This window comes from Pseudophryne corroboree, chromosome 3, assembly GCF_028390025.1.
Source record: "Pseudophryne corroboree isolate aPseCor3 chromosome 3, aPseCor3.hap2, whole genome shotgun sequence".
Classification (NCBI taxonomy): Eukaryota; Metazoa; Chordata; class Amphibia; order Anura; family Myobatrachidae; genus Pseudophryne; species Pseudophryne corroboree.
The window spans coordinates 112,184,963-112,194,644 of record NC_086446.1 but is presented as its reverse complement, the minus strand read 5'-3'; the positions used below and the strand labels follow the sequence as shown (position 1 = coordinate 112,194,644).

General features: G+C 41.1%; 41 non-coding genes and 2 pseudogenes across 41 annotated transcripts; all 43 read right to left on the bottom strand.

Moving 5' to 3' along the window:
- Positions 1-58: 58 nt before the first annotated feature.
- On the bottom strand, positions 59-177 carry LOC135059622 (5S ribosomal RNA). The gene has a single exon (XR_010246022.1). It is a non-coding gene; the product is annotated as a 5S ribosomal RNA (ribosomal RNA).
- A 107-nt stretch (positions 178-284) lies between these two features.
- On the bottom strand, positions 285-403 carry LOC135060041 (5S ribosomal RNA). Its single transcript, XR_010246433.1, has one exon. It is a non-coding gene; the product is annotated as a 5S ribosomal RNA (ribosomal RNA).
- Positions 404-510: 107 nt separating this feature from the next.
- Positions 511-629, bottom strand: LOC135060028 (5S ribosomal RNA). The gene has a single exon (XR_010246421.1). It is a non-coding gene; the product is annotated as a 5S ribosomal RNA (ribosomal RNA).
- A 107-nt stretch (positions 630-736) lies between these two features.
- LOC134898094 (5S ribosomal RNA) lies at positions 737-855 on the bottom strand. The gene has a single exon (XR_010172176.1). It is a non-coding gene; the product is annotated as a 5S ribosomal RNA (ribosomal RNA).
- Positions 856-962: 107 nt separating this feature from the next.
- Positions 963-1,081, bottom strand: LOC134900762 (5S ribosomal RNA). Its single transcript, XR_010174266.1, has one exon. It is a non-coding gene; the product is annotated as a 5S ribosomal RNA (ribosomal RNA).
- A 107-nt stretch (positions 1,082-1,188) lies between these two features.
- LOC134901168 (5S ribosomal RNA) lies at positions 1,189-1,307 on the bottom strand. Its single transcript, XR_010174661.1, has one exon. It is a non-coding gene; the product is annotated as a 5S ribosomal RNA (ribosomal RNA).
- Positions 1,308-1,414: 107 nt separating this feature from the next.
- LOC135059621 (5S ribosomal RNA) lies at positions 1,415-1,533 on the bottom strand. The gene has a single exon (XR_010246021.1). It is a non-coding gene; the product is annotated as a 5S ribosomal RNA (ribosomal RNA).
- Positions 1,534-1,640: 107 nt separating this feature from the next.
- On the bottom strand, positions 1,641-1,759 carry LOC134901333 (5S ribosomal RNA). Its single transcript, XR_010174822.1, has one exon. It is a non-coding gene; the product is annotated as a 5S ribosomal RNA (ribosomal RNA).
- Positions 1,760-1,866: 107 nt separating this feature from the next.
- On the bottom strand, positions 1,867-1,985 carry LOC134886722 (5S ribosomal RNA). The gene has a single exon (XR_010170798.1). It is a non-coding gene; the product is annotated as a 5S ribosomal RNA (ribosomal RNA).
- Positions 1,986-2,092: 107 nt separating this feature from the next.
- On the bottom strand, positions 2,093-2,211 carry LOC134900682 (5S ribosomal RNA). The gene has a single exon (XR_010174191.1). It is a non-coding gene; the product is annotated as a 5S ribosomal RNA (ribosomal RNA).
- A 107-nt stretch (positions 2,212-2,318) lies between these two features.
- On the bottom strand, positions 2,319-2,437 carry LOC135063040 (5S ribosomal RNA). The gene has a single exon (XR_010249380.1). It is a non-coding gene; the product is annotated as a 5S ribosomal RNA (ribosomal RNA).
- Positions 2,438-2,544: 107 nt separating this feature from the next.
- Positions 2,545-2,663, bottom strand: LOC134886721 (5S ribosomal RNA). The gene has a single exon (XR_010170797.1). It is a non-coding gene; the product is annotated as a 5S ribosomal RNA (ribosomal RNA).
- A 107-nt stretch (positions 2,664-2,770) lies between these two features.
- LOC134890467 (5S ribosomal RNA) lies at positions 2,771-2,889 on the bottom strand. The gene has a single exon (XR_010171361.1). It is a non-coding gene; the product is annotated as a 5S ribosomal RNA (ribosomal RNA).
- Positions 2,890-2,996: 107 nt separating this feature from the next.
- Positions 2,997-3,115, bottom strand: LOC135059620 (5S ribosomal RNA). The gene has a single exon (XR_010246020.1). It is a non-coding gene; the product is annotated as a 5S ribosomal RNA (ribosomal RNA).
- A 107-nt stretch (positions 3,116-3,222) lies between these two features.
- LOC135060017 (5S ribosomal RNA) lies at positions 3,223-3,341 on the bottom strand. Its single transcript, XR_010246410.1, has one exon. It is a non-coding gene; the product is annotated as a 5S ribosomal RNA (ribosomal RNA).
- A 107-nt stretch (positions 3,342-3,448) lies between these two features.
- Positions 3,449-3,567, bottom strand: LOC134891348 (5S ribosomal RNA; annotated as a pseudogene).
- A 107-nt stretch (positions 3,568-3,674) lies between these two features.
- LOC134897980 (5S ribosomal RNA) lies at positions 3,675-3,793 on the bottom strand. The gene has a single exon (XR_010172165.1). It is a non-coding gene; the product is annotated as a 5S ribosomal RNA (ribosomal RNA).
- A 107-nt stretch (positions 3,794-3,900) lies between these two features.
- On the bottom strand, positions 3,901-4,019 carry LOC135070763 (5S ribosomal RNA). Its single transcript, XR_010256917.1, has one exon. It is a non-coding gene; the product is annotated as a 5S ribosomal RNA (ribosomal RNA).
- Positions 4,020-4,126: 107 nt separating this feature from the next.
- On the bottom strand, positions 4,127-4,245 carry LOC135070094 (5S ribosomal RNA). The gene has a single exon (XR_010256269.1). It is a non-coding gene; the product is annotated as a 5S ribosomal RNA (ribosomal RNA).
- Positions 4,246-4,352: 107 nt separating this feature from the next.
- On the bottom strand, positions 4,353-4,471 carry LOC134886720 (5S ribosomal RNA). Its single transcript, XR_010170796.1, has one exon. It is a non-coding gene; the product is annotated as a 5S ribosomal RNA (ribosomal RNA).
- Positions 4,472-4,578: 107 nt separating this feature from the next.
- LOC134901064 (5S ribosomal RNA) lies at positions 4,579-4,697 on the bottom strand. Its single transcript, XR_010174560.1, has one exon. It is a non-coding gene; the product is annotated as a 5S ribosomal RNA (ribosomal RNA).
- Positions 4,698-4,804: 107 nt separating this feature from the next.
- LOC134902167 (5S ribosomal RNA) lies at positions 4,805-4,923 on the bottom strand. Its single transcript, XR_010175639.1, has one exon. It is a non-coding gene; the product is annotated as a 5S ribosomal RNA (ribosomal RNA).
- A 107-nt stretch (positions 4,924-5,030) lies between these two features.
- LOC135067129 (5S ribosomal RNA) lies at positions 5,031-5,149 on the bottom strand. The gene has a single exon (XR_010253353.1). It is a non-coding gene; the product is annotated as a 5S ribosomal RNA (ribosomal RNA).
- A 107-nt stretch (positions 5,150-5,256) lies between these two features.
- On the bottom strand, positions 5,257-5,375 carry LOC134884617 (5S ribosomal RNA). Its single transcript, XR_010168759.1, has one exon. It is a non-coding gene; the product is annotated as a 5S ribosomal RNA (ribosomal RNA).
- A 107-nt stretch (positions 5,376-5,482) lies between these two features.
- LOC135067719 (5S ribosomal RNA) lies at positions 5,483-5,601 on the bottom strand. Its single transcript, XR_010253930.1, has one exon. It is a non-coding gene; the product is annotated as a 5S ribosomal RNA (ribosomal RNA).
- Positions 5,602-5,708: 107 nt separating this feature from the next.
- LOC135059619 (5S ribosomal RNA) lies at positions 5,709-5,827 on the bottom strand. The gene has a single exon (XR_010246019.1). It is a non-coding gene; the product is annotated as a 5S ribosomal RNA (ribosomal RNA).
- A 107-nt stretch (positions 5,828-5,934) lies between these two features.
- On the bottom strand, positions 5,935-6,053 carry LOC135063281 (5S ribosomal RNA). The gene has a single exon (XR_010249616.1). It is a non-coding gene; the product is annotated as a 5S ribosomal RNA (ribosomal RNA).
- Positions 6,054-6,160: 107 nt separating this feature from the next.
- On the bottom strand, positions 6,161-6,279 carry LOC134886719 (5S ribosomal RNA). Its single transcript, XR_010170795.1, has one exon. It is a non-coding gene; the product is annotated as a 5S ribosomal RNA (ribosomal RNA).
- A 107-nt stretch (positions 6,280-6,386) lies between these two features.
- On the bottom strand, positions 6,387-6,505 carry LOC134897868 (5S ribosomal RNA). Its single transcript, XR_010172154.1, has one exon. It is a non-coding gene; the product is annotated as a 5S ribosomal RNA (ribosomal RNA).
- A 107-nt stretch (positions 6,506-6,612) lies between these two features.
- LOC135059618 (5S ribosomal RNA) lies at positions 6,613-6,731 on the bottom strand. Its single transcript, XR_010246018.1, has one exon. It is a non-coding gene; the product is annotated as a 5S ribosomal RNA (ribosomal RNA).
- Positions 6,732-6,838: 107 nt separating this feature from the next.
- LOC135060005 (5S ribosomal RNA) lies at positions 6,839-6,957 on the bottom strand. The gene has a single exon (XR_010246399.1). It is a non-coding gene; the product is annotated as a 5S ribosomal RNA (ribosomal RNA).
- A 107-nt stretch (positions 6,958-7,064) lies between these two features.
- LOC134886717 (5S ribosomal RNA) lies at positions 7,065-7,183 on the bottom strand. The gene has a single exon (XR_010170793.1). It is a non-coding gene; the product is annotated as a 5S ribosomal RNA (ribosomal RNA).
- A 107-nt stretch (positions 7,184-7,290) lies between these two features.
- Positions 7,291-7,409, bottom strand: LOC135058941 (5S ribosomal RNA). Its single transcript, XR_010245362.1, has one exon. It is a non-coding gene; the product is annotated as a 5S ribosomal RNA (ribosomal RNA).
- Positions 7,410-7,516: 107 nt separating this feature from the next.
- On the bottom strand, positions 7,517-7,635 carry LOC134887347 (5S ribosomal RNA; annotated as a pseudogene).
- Positions 7,636-7,742: 107 nt separating this feature from the next.
- On the bottom strand, positions 7,743-7,861 carry LOC134886716 (5S ribosomal RNA). Its single transcript, XR_010170792.1, has one exon. It is a non-coding gene; the product is annotated as a 5S ribosomal RNA (ribosomal RNA).
- Positions 7,862-7,968: 107 nt separating this feature from the next.
- On the bottom strand, positions 7,969-8,087 carry LOC134890352 (5S ribosomal RNA). The gene has a single exon (XR_010171349.1). It is a non-coding gene; the product is annotated as a 5S ribosomal RNA (ribosomal RNA).
- A 107-nt stretch (positions 8,088-8,194) lies between these two features.
- On the bottom strand, positions 8,195-8,313 carry LOC135067293 (5S ribosomal RNA). The gene has a single exon (XR_010253514.1). It is a non-coding gene; the product is annotated as a 5S ribosomal RNA (ribosomal RNA).
- A 107-nt stretch (positions 8,314-8,420) lies between these two features.
- Positions 8,421-8,539, bottom strand: LOC135066563 (5S ribosomal RNA). The gene has a single exon (XR_010252807.1). It is a non-coding gene; the product is annotated as a 5S ribosomal RNA (ribosomal RNA).
- Positions 8,540-8,646: 107 nt separating this feature from the next.
- On the bottom strand, positions 8,647-8,765 carry LOC134886715 (5S ribosomal RNA). The gene has a single exon (XR_010170791.1). It is a non-coding gene; the product is annotated as a 5S ribosomal RNA (ribosomal RNA).
- A 107-nt stretch (positions 8,766-8,872) lies between these two features.
- LOC134897753 (5S ribosomal RNA) lies at positions 8,873-8,991 on the bottom strand. Its single transcript, XR_010172143.1, has one exon. It is a non-coding gene; the product is annotated as a 5S ribosomal RNA (ribosomal RNA).
- A 107-nt stretch (positions 8,992-9,098) lies between these two features.
- On the bottom strand, positions 9,099-9,217 carry LOC135063029 (5S ribosomal RNA). Its single transcript, XR_010249369.1, has one exon. It is a non-coding gene; the product is annotated as a 5S ribosomal RNA (ribosomal RNA).
- A 107-nt stretch (positions 9,218-9,324) lies between these two features.
- Positions 9,325-9,443, bottom strand: LOC134886714 (5S ribosomal RNA). The gene has a single exon (XR_010170790.1). It is a non-coding gene; the product is annotated as a 5S ribosomal RNA (ribosomal RNA).
- Positions 9,444-9,550: 107 nt separating this feature from the next.
- On the bottom strand, positions 9,551-9,669 carry LOC134890236 (5S ribosomal RNA). Its single transcript, XR_010171338.1, has one exon. It is a non-coding gene; the product is annotated as a 5S ribosomal RNA (ribosomal RNA).
- Between the last annotated feature and the right edge of the window lie 13 nt (positions 9,670-9,682).

Genomic DNA, 9,682 nt, shown 5'->3' with positions numbered 1-9,682 from the left:
TAAATGAATACGTTTGAAAATGGAATGCATCAACAGAACGGTGTTGGCAGTATAAAAATATCTACAGCACCTTGTATTCCCAGGTGGTCTCCCATCCAAGTACTAACCAGGCCCAACACTGCTTAGCTTCCAAGATCAGATGAGATTGGGCGTATCCAGTGTGGTGTTGCTGTAGATGAACTTTCTGGTTTCTGTTAGAACTTTTCTACTTCTAACTACTGGTTCATAAATGAATACGTTTTAAAATGGAATGCATCAACAGAACGGTGTTGGCAGTATAAAAATATCTACAGCACCTTGTATTCCCAGGTGGTCTCCCATCCAAGTACTAACCAGGCCCAACACTGCTTAGCTTCCAAGATCAGATGAGATTGGGCGTATTCAGTGTGGTGTGGCTGTAGATTAGCTTTGTGGTTTCTGTTTGAACTTTTCTACTTCTAACTACTGGTTCATAAATGAAGACATTTGAAAATGGAATGCATCAACAGAACGGTGTTGGCAGTATAAAAATATCTACAGCACCTTGTATTCCCAGGTGGTCTCCCATCCAAGTACTAACCAGGCCCAACACTGCTTAGCTTCCAAGATCAGATGAGATTGGGCGTATTCAGTGTGGTGTGGCTGTAGATGAGCTTTATGGTTTCTGTTAGAACTTTTCTACTTCTAACTACTGGTTCATAAATGAATACGTTTTAAAATGGAATGCATCAACAGAATGGTGTTGGTAGTATAAAAATATCTACAGCACCTCGTATTCCCAGGTGGTCTCCCATCCAAGTACTAACCAGGCCCAACACTGCTTAGCTTCCAAGATCAGATGAGATTGGGCGTATTCAGTGTGGTGTGGCTGTAGATGAGCTTTATGGTTTCTGTTAGAACTTTTCTACTTCTAACTACTGGTTCATAAATGAATACGTTTTAAAGTGGAATGCATCAACAGAACGGTGTTGGCAGTATAAAAATATCTACAGCACCTTGTATTCCCAGGTGGTCTCCCATCCAAGTACTAACTAGGCCCAACACTGCTTAGCTTCCAAGATCAGATGAGATTGGGCGTATCCAGTGTGGTGTGGCTGTAGATTAGCTTTGTGGTTTTTGTTTGAACTTTTCTACTTCTAACTACTGGTTCATAAATGAATACATTTGAAAATGGAATGCATCAACAGAACGGTGTTGGCAGTATAAAAATATCTACAGCACCTCGTATTCCCAGGTGGTCTCCCATCCAAGTACTAACCAGGCCCAACACTGCTTAACTTCCAAGATCAGATGAGATTGGGCGTATTCAGTGTGGTGTGGCTGTAGATGAGCTTTGTGGTTTCTGTTAGAACTTTTCTACTTCTAACTACTGGTTCATAAATGAATACGTTTGAAAATGGAATGCATCAACAGAACGGTGTTGGCAGTATAAAAATATCTACAGCACCTTGTATTCCCAGGTGGTCTCCCATCCAAGTACTAACCAGGCCCAACACTGCTTAGCTTCCAAGATCAGATGAGATTGGGCGTATCCAGTGTGGTGTTGCTGTAGATGAACTTTCTGGTTTCTGTTAGAACTTTTCTACTTCTAACTACTGGTTCATAAATGAATACGTTTTAAAATGGAATGCATCAACAGAACGGTGTTGGCAGTATAAAAATATCTACAGCACCTTGTATTCCCAGGTGGTCTCCCATCCAAGTACTAACCAGGCCCAACACTGCTTAACTTCCAAGATCAGATGAGATTGGGCGTATCCAGTGTGGTGTTGCTGTAGATAAACTTTCTGGTTTCTGTTAGAACTTTTCTACTTCTAACTACTGGTTCATAAATGAATACGTTTTAAAATGGAATGCATCAACAGAACGGTGTTGGCAGTATAAAAATATCTACAGCACCTTGTATTCCCAGGTGGTCTCCCATCCAAGTACTAACCAGGCCCAACACTGCTTAGCTAACAAGATCAGATGAGATTGGGCGTATCCAGTGTGGTGTTGCTGTAGATGAACTTTCTGGTTTCTGTTAGAACTTTTCTACTTCTAACTACTGGTTCATAAATGAATACGTTTTAAAATGGAATGCATCAACAGAATGGTGTTGGTAGTATAAAAATATCTACAGCACCTCGTATTCCCAGGTGGTCTCCCATCCAAGTACTAACCAGGCCCAACACTGCTTAGCTTCCAAGATCAGATGAGATTGGGCGTATTCAGTGTGGTGTGACTGTAGATGAGCTTTATGGTTTCTGTTAGAACTTTTCTACTTCTAACTACTGGTTCATAAATGAATACGTTTTAAAATGGAATGCATCAACAGAACGGTGTTGGCAGTATAAAAATATCTACAGCACCTTGTATTCCCAGGTGGTCTCCCATCCAAGTACTAACCAGGCCCAACACTGCTTAGCTTCCAAGATCAGATGAGATTGGGCGTATCCAGTGTGGTGTGGCTGTAGATTAGCTTTGTGGTTTTTGTTTGAACTTTTCTACTTCTAACTACTGGTTCATAAATGAATACATTTGAAAATGGAATGCATCAACAGAACGGTGTTGGCAGTATAAAAATATCTACAGCACCTTGTATTCCCAGGTGGTCTCCCATCCAAGTACTAACCAGGCCCAACACTGCTTAGCTAACAAGATCAGATGAGATTGGGCGTATCCAGTGTGGTGTTGCTGTAGATGAACTTTCTGGTTTCTGTTAGAACTTTTCTACTTCTAACTACTGGTTCATAAATGAATACGTTTTAAAATGGAATGCATCAACAGAACGGTGTTGGTAGTATAAACATATCTACAGCACCTTGTATTCCCAGGTGGTCTCCCATCCAAGTACTAACCAGGCCCAACACTGCTTAACTTCCAAGATCAGATGAGATTGGGCGTATTCAGTGTGGTGTGGCTGTAGATGAGCTTTGTGGTTTCTGTTAGAACTTTTCTACTTCTAACTACTGGTTCATAAATGAATACGTTTGAAAATGGAATGCATCAACAGAACGGTGTTGGCAGTATAAAAATATCTACAGCACCTTGTATTCCCAGGTGGTCTCCCATCCAAGTACTAACCAGGCCCAACACTGCTTAGCTTCCAAGATCAGATGAGATTGGGCGTATCCAGTGTGGTGTTGCTGTAGATGAACTTTCTGGTTTCTGTTAGAACTTTTCTACTTCTAACTACTGGTTCATAAATGAATACGTTTTAAAATGGAATGCATCAACAGAACGGTGTTGGCAGTATAAAAATATCTACAGCACCTTGTATTCCCAGGTGGTCTCCCATCCAAGTACTAACCAGGCCCAACACTGCTTAGCTTCCAAGATCAGATGAGATTGGGCGTATTCAGTGTGGTGTGGCTGTAGATTAGCTTTGTGGTTTCTGTTTGAACTTTTCTACTTCTAACTACTGGTTCATAAATGAATACATTTGAAAATGGAATGCATCAACAGAACGGTGTTGGCAGTATAAAAATATCTACAGCACCTTGTATTCCCAGGTGGTCTCCCATCCAAGTACTAACCAGGCCCAACACTGCTTAGCTAACAAGATCAGATGAGATTGGGCGTATCCTGTGTGGTGTTGCTGTAGATGAACTTTCTGGTTTCTGTTAGAACTTTTCTACTTCTAACTACTGGTTCATAAATGAATACGTTTTAAAATGGAATGCATCAACAGAATGGTGTTGGTAGTATAAAAATATCTACAGCACCTCGTATTCCCAGGTGGTCTCCCATCCAAGTACTAACCAGGCCCAACACTGCTTAGCTTCCAAGATCAGATGAGATTGGGCGTATTCAGTGTGGTGTGGCTGTAGATGAGCTTTATGGTTTCTGTTAGAACTTTTCTACTTCTAACTACTGGTTCATAAATGAATACGTTTGAAAATGGAATGCATCAACAGAACGGTGTTGGCAGTATAAAAATATCTACAGCACCTTGTATTCCCAGGTGGTCTCCCATCCAAGTACTAACCAGGCCCAACACTGCTTAGCTTCCAAGATTAGATGAGATTGGGCGTATCCAGTGTGGTGTTGCTGTAGATGAACTTTCCGGTTTCTGTTAGAACTTTTCTACTTCTAACTACTGGTTCATAAATGAATACGTTTTAAAATGGAATGCATCAACAGAACGGTGTTGGCAGTATAAAAATATCTACAGCACCTTGTATTCCCAGGTGGTCTCCCATCCAAGAACTAACCAGGCCCAACACTGCTTTGCTTCCAAGATCAGATGAGATTGGGCGTATTCAGTGTGGTGTGGCTGTAGATTAGCTTTGTGGTTTCTGTTTGAACTTTTCTACTTCTAACTACTGGTTCATAAATGAATACATTTGAAAATGGAATGCATCAACAGAACGGTGCTGGCAGTATAAAAATATCTACAGCACCTTGTATTCCCAGGTGGTCTCCCATCCAAGTACTAACCAGGCCCAACACTGCTTAGCTAACAAGATCAGATGAGATTGGGCGTATCCAGTGTGGTGTTGCTGTAGATGAACTTTCTGGTTTCTGTTAGAACTTTTCTACTTCTAACTACTGGTTCATAAATGAATACGTTTTAAAATGGAATGCATCAACAGAATGGTGTTGGTAGTATAAAAATATCTACAGCACCTCGTATTCCCAGGTGGTCTCCCAACCAAGTACTAACCAGGCCCAACACTGCTTAGCTTCCAAGATCAGATGAGATTGGGCGTATTCAGTGTGGTGTGGCTGTAGATGAGCTTTATGGTTTCTGTTAGAACTTTTCTACTTCTAACTACTGGTTCATAAATGAATACGTTTGAAAATGGAATGCATCAACAGAACGGTGTTGGCAGTATAAAAATATCTACAGCACCTTGTATTCCCAGGTGGTCTCCCATCCAAGTACTAACCAAGCCCAACACTGCTTAGCTTCCAAGATCAGATGAGATTGGGCGTATCCAGTGTGGTGTGGCTGTAGATTAGCTTTGTGGTTTCTGTTAGAACTTTTCTACTTCTAACTACTGGTTCATAAATGAATACGTTTGAAAATGGAATGCATCAACAGAACGGTGTTGGCAGTATAAAAATATCTAAAGCACCTTGTATTCCCAGGTGGTCTCCCATCCAAGTACTAACCAGGCCCAACACTGCTTAGCTTCCAAGATCAGATGAGATTGGGCGTATTCAGTGTGGTGTGGCTGTAGATGAGCTTTGTGGTTTCTGTTAGAACTTTTCTACTTCTAACTACTGGTTCATAAATGAATACGTTTGAAAATGGAATGCATCAACAGAACGGTGTTGGCAGTATAAAAATATCTAAAGCACCTTGTATTCCCAGGTGGTCTCCCATCCAAGTACTAACCAGGCCCAACACTGCTTAGCTTCCAAGATCAGATGAGATTGGGCGTATCCAGTGTGGTGTTGCTGTAGATGAACTTTCTGGTTTCTGTTAGAACTTTTCTACTTCTAACTACTGGTTCATAAATGAATACGTTTTAAAATGGAATGCATCATCAGAACGGTGTTGGCAGTATAAAAATATCTACAGCACCTTGTATTCCCAGGTGGTCTCCCATCCAAATACTAACCAGGCCCAACACTGCTTTGCTTCCAAGATCAGATGAGATTGGGCGTATTCAGTGTGGTGTGGCTGTAGATTAGCTTTGTGGTTTCTGTTTGAACTTTTCTACTTCTAACTACTGGTTCATAAATGAATACATTTGAAAATGGAATGCATCAACAGAACGGTGTTGGCAGTATAAAAATATCTACAGCACCTTGTATTCCCAGGTGGTCTCCCATCCAAGTACTAACCAGGCCCAACACTGCTTAGCTTCCAAGATCAGATGAGATTGGGCGTATCCAGTGTGGTGTTGCTGTAGATGAACTTTCTGGTTTCTGTTAGAACTTTTCTACTTCTAACTACTGGTTCATAAATGAATACGTTTTAAAATGGAATGCATCAACAGAACGGTGTTGGCAGTATAAAAATATCTACAGCACCTTGTATTCCCAGGTGGTCTCCCATCCAAGTACTAACCAGGCCCAACACTGCTTAGCTTCCAAGATCAGGTGAGATTGGGCGTATTCAGTGTGGTGTGGCTGTAGATTAGCTTTGTGGTTTCTGTTTGAACTTTTCTACTTCTAACTACTGGTTCATAAATGAATACATTTGAAAATGGAATGCATCAACAGAACGGTGTTGGCAGTATAAAAATATCTACAGCACCTTGTATTCCCAGGTGGTCTCCCATCCAAGTACTAACCAGGCCCAACACTGCTTAGCTAACAAGATCAGATGAGATTGGGCGTATCCAGTGTGGTGTTGCTGTAGATGAACTTTCTGGTTTCTGTTAGAACTTTTCTACTTCTAACTACTGGTTCATAAATGAATACGTTTTAAAATGGAATGCATCAACAGAATGGTGTTGGTAGTATAAAAATATCTACAGCACCTCGTATTCCCAGGTGGTCTCCCATCCAAGTACTAACCAGGCCCAACACTGCTTAGCTTCCAAGATCAGATGAGATTGGGCGTATTCAGTGTGGTGTGGCTGTAGATGAGCTTTATGGTTTCTGTTAGAACTTTTCTACTTCTAACTACTGGTTCATAAATGAATACGTTTGAAAATGGAATGCATCAACAGAACGGTGTTGGCAGTATAAAAATATCTACAGCACCTTGTATTCCCAGGTGGTCTCCCATCCAAGTACTAACCAGGCCCAACACTGCTTAGCTTCCAAGATCAGATGAGATTGGGCGTATCCAGTGTGGTGTTGCTGTAGATGAACTTTCTGGTTTCTGTTAGAACTTTTCTACTTCTAACTACTGGTTCATAAATGAATACGTTTTAAAATGGAATGCATCAACAGAACGGTGTTGGCAGTATAAAAATATCTACAGCACCTTGTATTCCCAGGTGGTCTCCCATCCAAGTACTAACCAGGCCCAACACTGCTTAGCTTCCAAGATCAGATGAGATTGGGCGTATTCAGTGTGGTGTGGCTGTAGATTAGCTTTGTGGTTTCTGTTTGAACTTTTCTACTTCTAACTACTGGTTCATAAATGAATACATTTGAAAATGGAATGCATCAACAGAACGGTGTTGGCAGTATAAAAATATCTACAGCACCTTGTATTCCCAGGTGGTCTCCCATCCAAGTACTAACCAGGCCCAACACTGCTTAGCTAACAAGATCAGATGAGATTGGGCGTATCCAGTGTGGTGTTGCTGTAGATGAACTTTCTGGTTTCTGTTAGAACTTTTCTACTTCTAACTACTGGTTCATAAATGAATACGTTTTAAAATGGAATGCATCAACAGAATGGTGTTGGTAGTATAAAAATATCTACAGCACCTCGTATTCCCAGGTGGTCTCCCATCCAAGTACTAACCAGGCCCAACACTGCTTAGCTTTCAAGATCAGATGAGATTGGGCGTATTCAGTGTGGTGTGGCTGTAGATGAGCTTTATGGTTTCTGTTAGAACTTTTCTACTTCTAACTACTGGTTCATAAATGAATACGTTTGAAAATGGAATGCATCAACAGAACGGTGTTGGCAGTATAAAAATATCTACAGCACGTTGTATTCCCAGGTGGTCTCCCATCCAAGTACTAACCAGGACCAACACTGCTTAGCTTCCAAGATCAGATGAGATTGGGCGTATCCAGTGTGGTGTGGCTGTAGATTAGCTTTGTGGTTTTTGTTTGAACTTTTCTACTTCTAACTACTGGTTCATAAATGAATACATTTGAAAATGGAATGCATCAACAGAACGGTGTTGGCAGTATAAAAATATCTACAGCACCTTGTATTCCCAGGTGGTCTCCCATCCAAGTACTAACCAGGCCCAACACTGCTTAGCTAACAAGATCAGATGAGATTGGGCGTATCCAGTGTGGTGTTGCTGTAGATGAACTTTCTGGTTTCTGTTAGAACTTTTCTACTTCTAACTACTGGTTCATAAATGAATACGTTTTAAAATGGAATGCATCAACAGAACGGTGTTGGTAGTATAAAAATATCTACAGCACCTTGTATTCCCAGGTGGTCTCCCATCCAAGTACTAACCAGGCCCAACACTGCTTAACTTCCAAGATCAGATGAGATTGGGCGTATTCAGTGTGGTGTGGCTGTAGATGAGCTTTGTGGTTTCTGTTAGAACTTTTCTACTTCTAACTACTGGTTCATAAATGAATACGTTTGAAAATGGAATGCATCAACAGAACGGTGTTGGCAGTATAAAAATATCTACAGCACCTTGTATTCCCAGGTGGTCTCCCATCCAAGTACTAACCAGGCCCAACACTGCTTAGCTTCCAAGATCAGATGAGATTGGGCGTATCCGGTGTGGTGTTGCTGTAGATGAAATTTCTGGTTTCTGTTAGAACTTTTCTACTTCTAACTACTGGTTCATAAATGAATACGTTTTAAAATGGAATGCATCAACAGAACGGTGTTGGCAGTATAAAAATATCTACAGCACCTTGTATTCCCAGGTGGTCTCCCATCCAAATACTAACCAGGCCCAACACTGCTTAGCTTCCAAGATCAGATGAGATTGGGCGTATTCAGAGTGGTGTGGCTGTAGATTAGCTTTGTGGTTTCTGTTTGAACTTTTCTACTTCTAACTACTGGTTCATAAATGAATACATTTGAAAATGGAATGCATCAACAGAACGGTGTTGGCAGTATAAAAATATCTACAGCACCTTGTATTCCCAGGTGGTCTCCCATCCAAGTACTAACCAGGCCCAACACTGCTTAGCTAACAAGATCAGATGAGATTGGGCGTATCCAGTGTGGTGTTGCTGTAGATGAACTTTCTGGTTTCTGTTAGAACTTTTCTACTTCTAACTACTGGTTCATAAATGAATACGTTTTAAAATGGAATGCATCAACAGAATGGTGTTGGTAGTATAAAAATATCTACAGCACCTCGTATTCCCAGGTGGTCTCCCATCCAAGTACTAACCAGGCCCAACACTGCTTAGCTTCCAAGATCAGATGAGATTGGGCGTATTCAGTGTGGTGTGGCTGTAGATGAGCTTTACGGTTTCTGTTAGAACTTTTCTACTTCTAACTACTGGTTCATAAATGAATACGTTTTAAAATGGAATGCATCAACAGAACGGTGTTGGCAGTATAAAAATATCTACAGCACCTTGTATTCCCAGGTGGTCTCCCATCCAAGTACTAACCAGGCCCAACACTGCTTAGCTTCCAAGATCAGATGAGATTGGGCGTATCCAGTGTGGTGTGGCTGTAGATTAGCTTTGTGGTTTTTGTTTGAACTTTTCTACTTCTAACTACTGGTTCATAAATGAATACATTTGAAAATGGAATGCATCAACAGAACGGTGTTGGCAGTATAAAAATATCTACAGCACCTTGTATTCCCAGGTGGTCTCCCATCCAAGTACTAACCAGGCCCAACACTGCTTAGCTAACAAGATCAGATGAGATTGGGCGTATCCAGTGTGGTGTTGCTGTAGATGAACTTTCTGGTTTCTGTTAGAACTTTTCTACTTCTAACTACTGGTTCATAAATGAATACGTTTTAAAATGGAATGCATCAACAGAACGGTGTTGGTAGTATAAAAATATCTACAGCACCTTGTATTCCCAGGTGGTCTCCCATCCAAGTACTAACCAGGCCCAACACTGCTTAACTTCCAAGATCAGATGAGATTGGGCGTATTCAGTGTGGTGTGGCTGTAGATGAGCTTTGTGGTT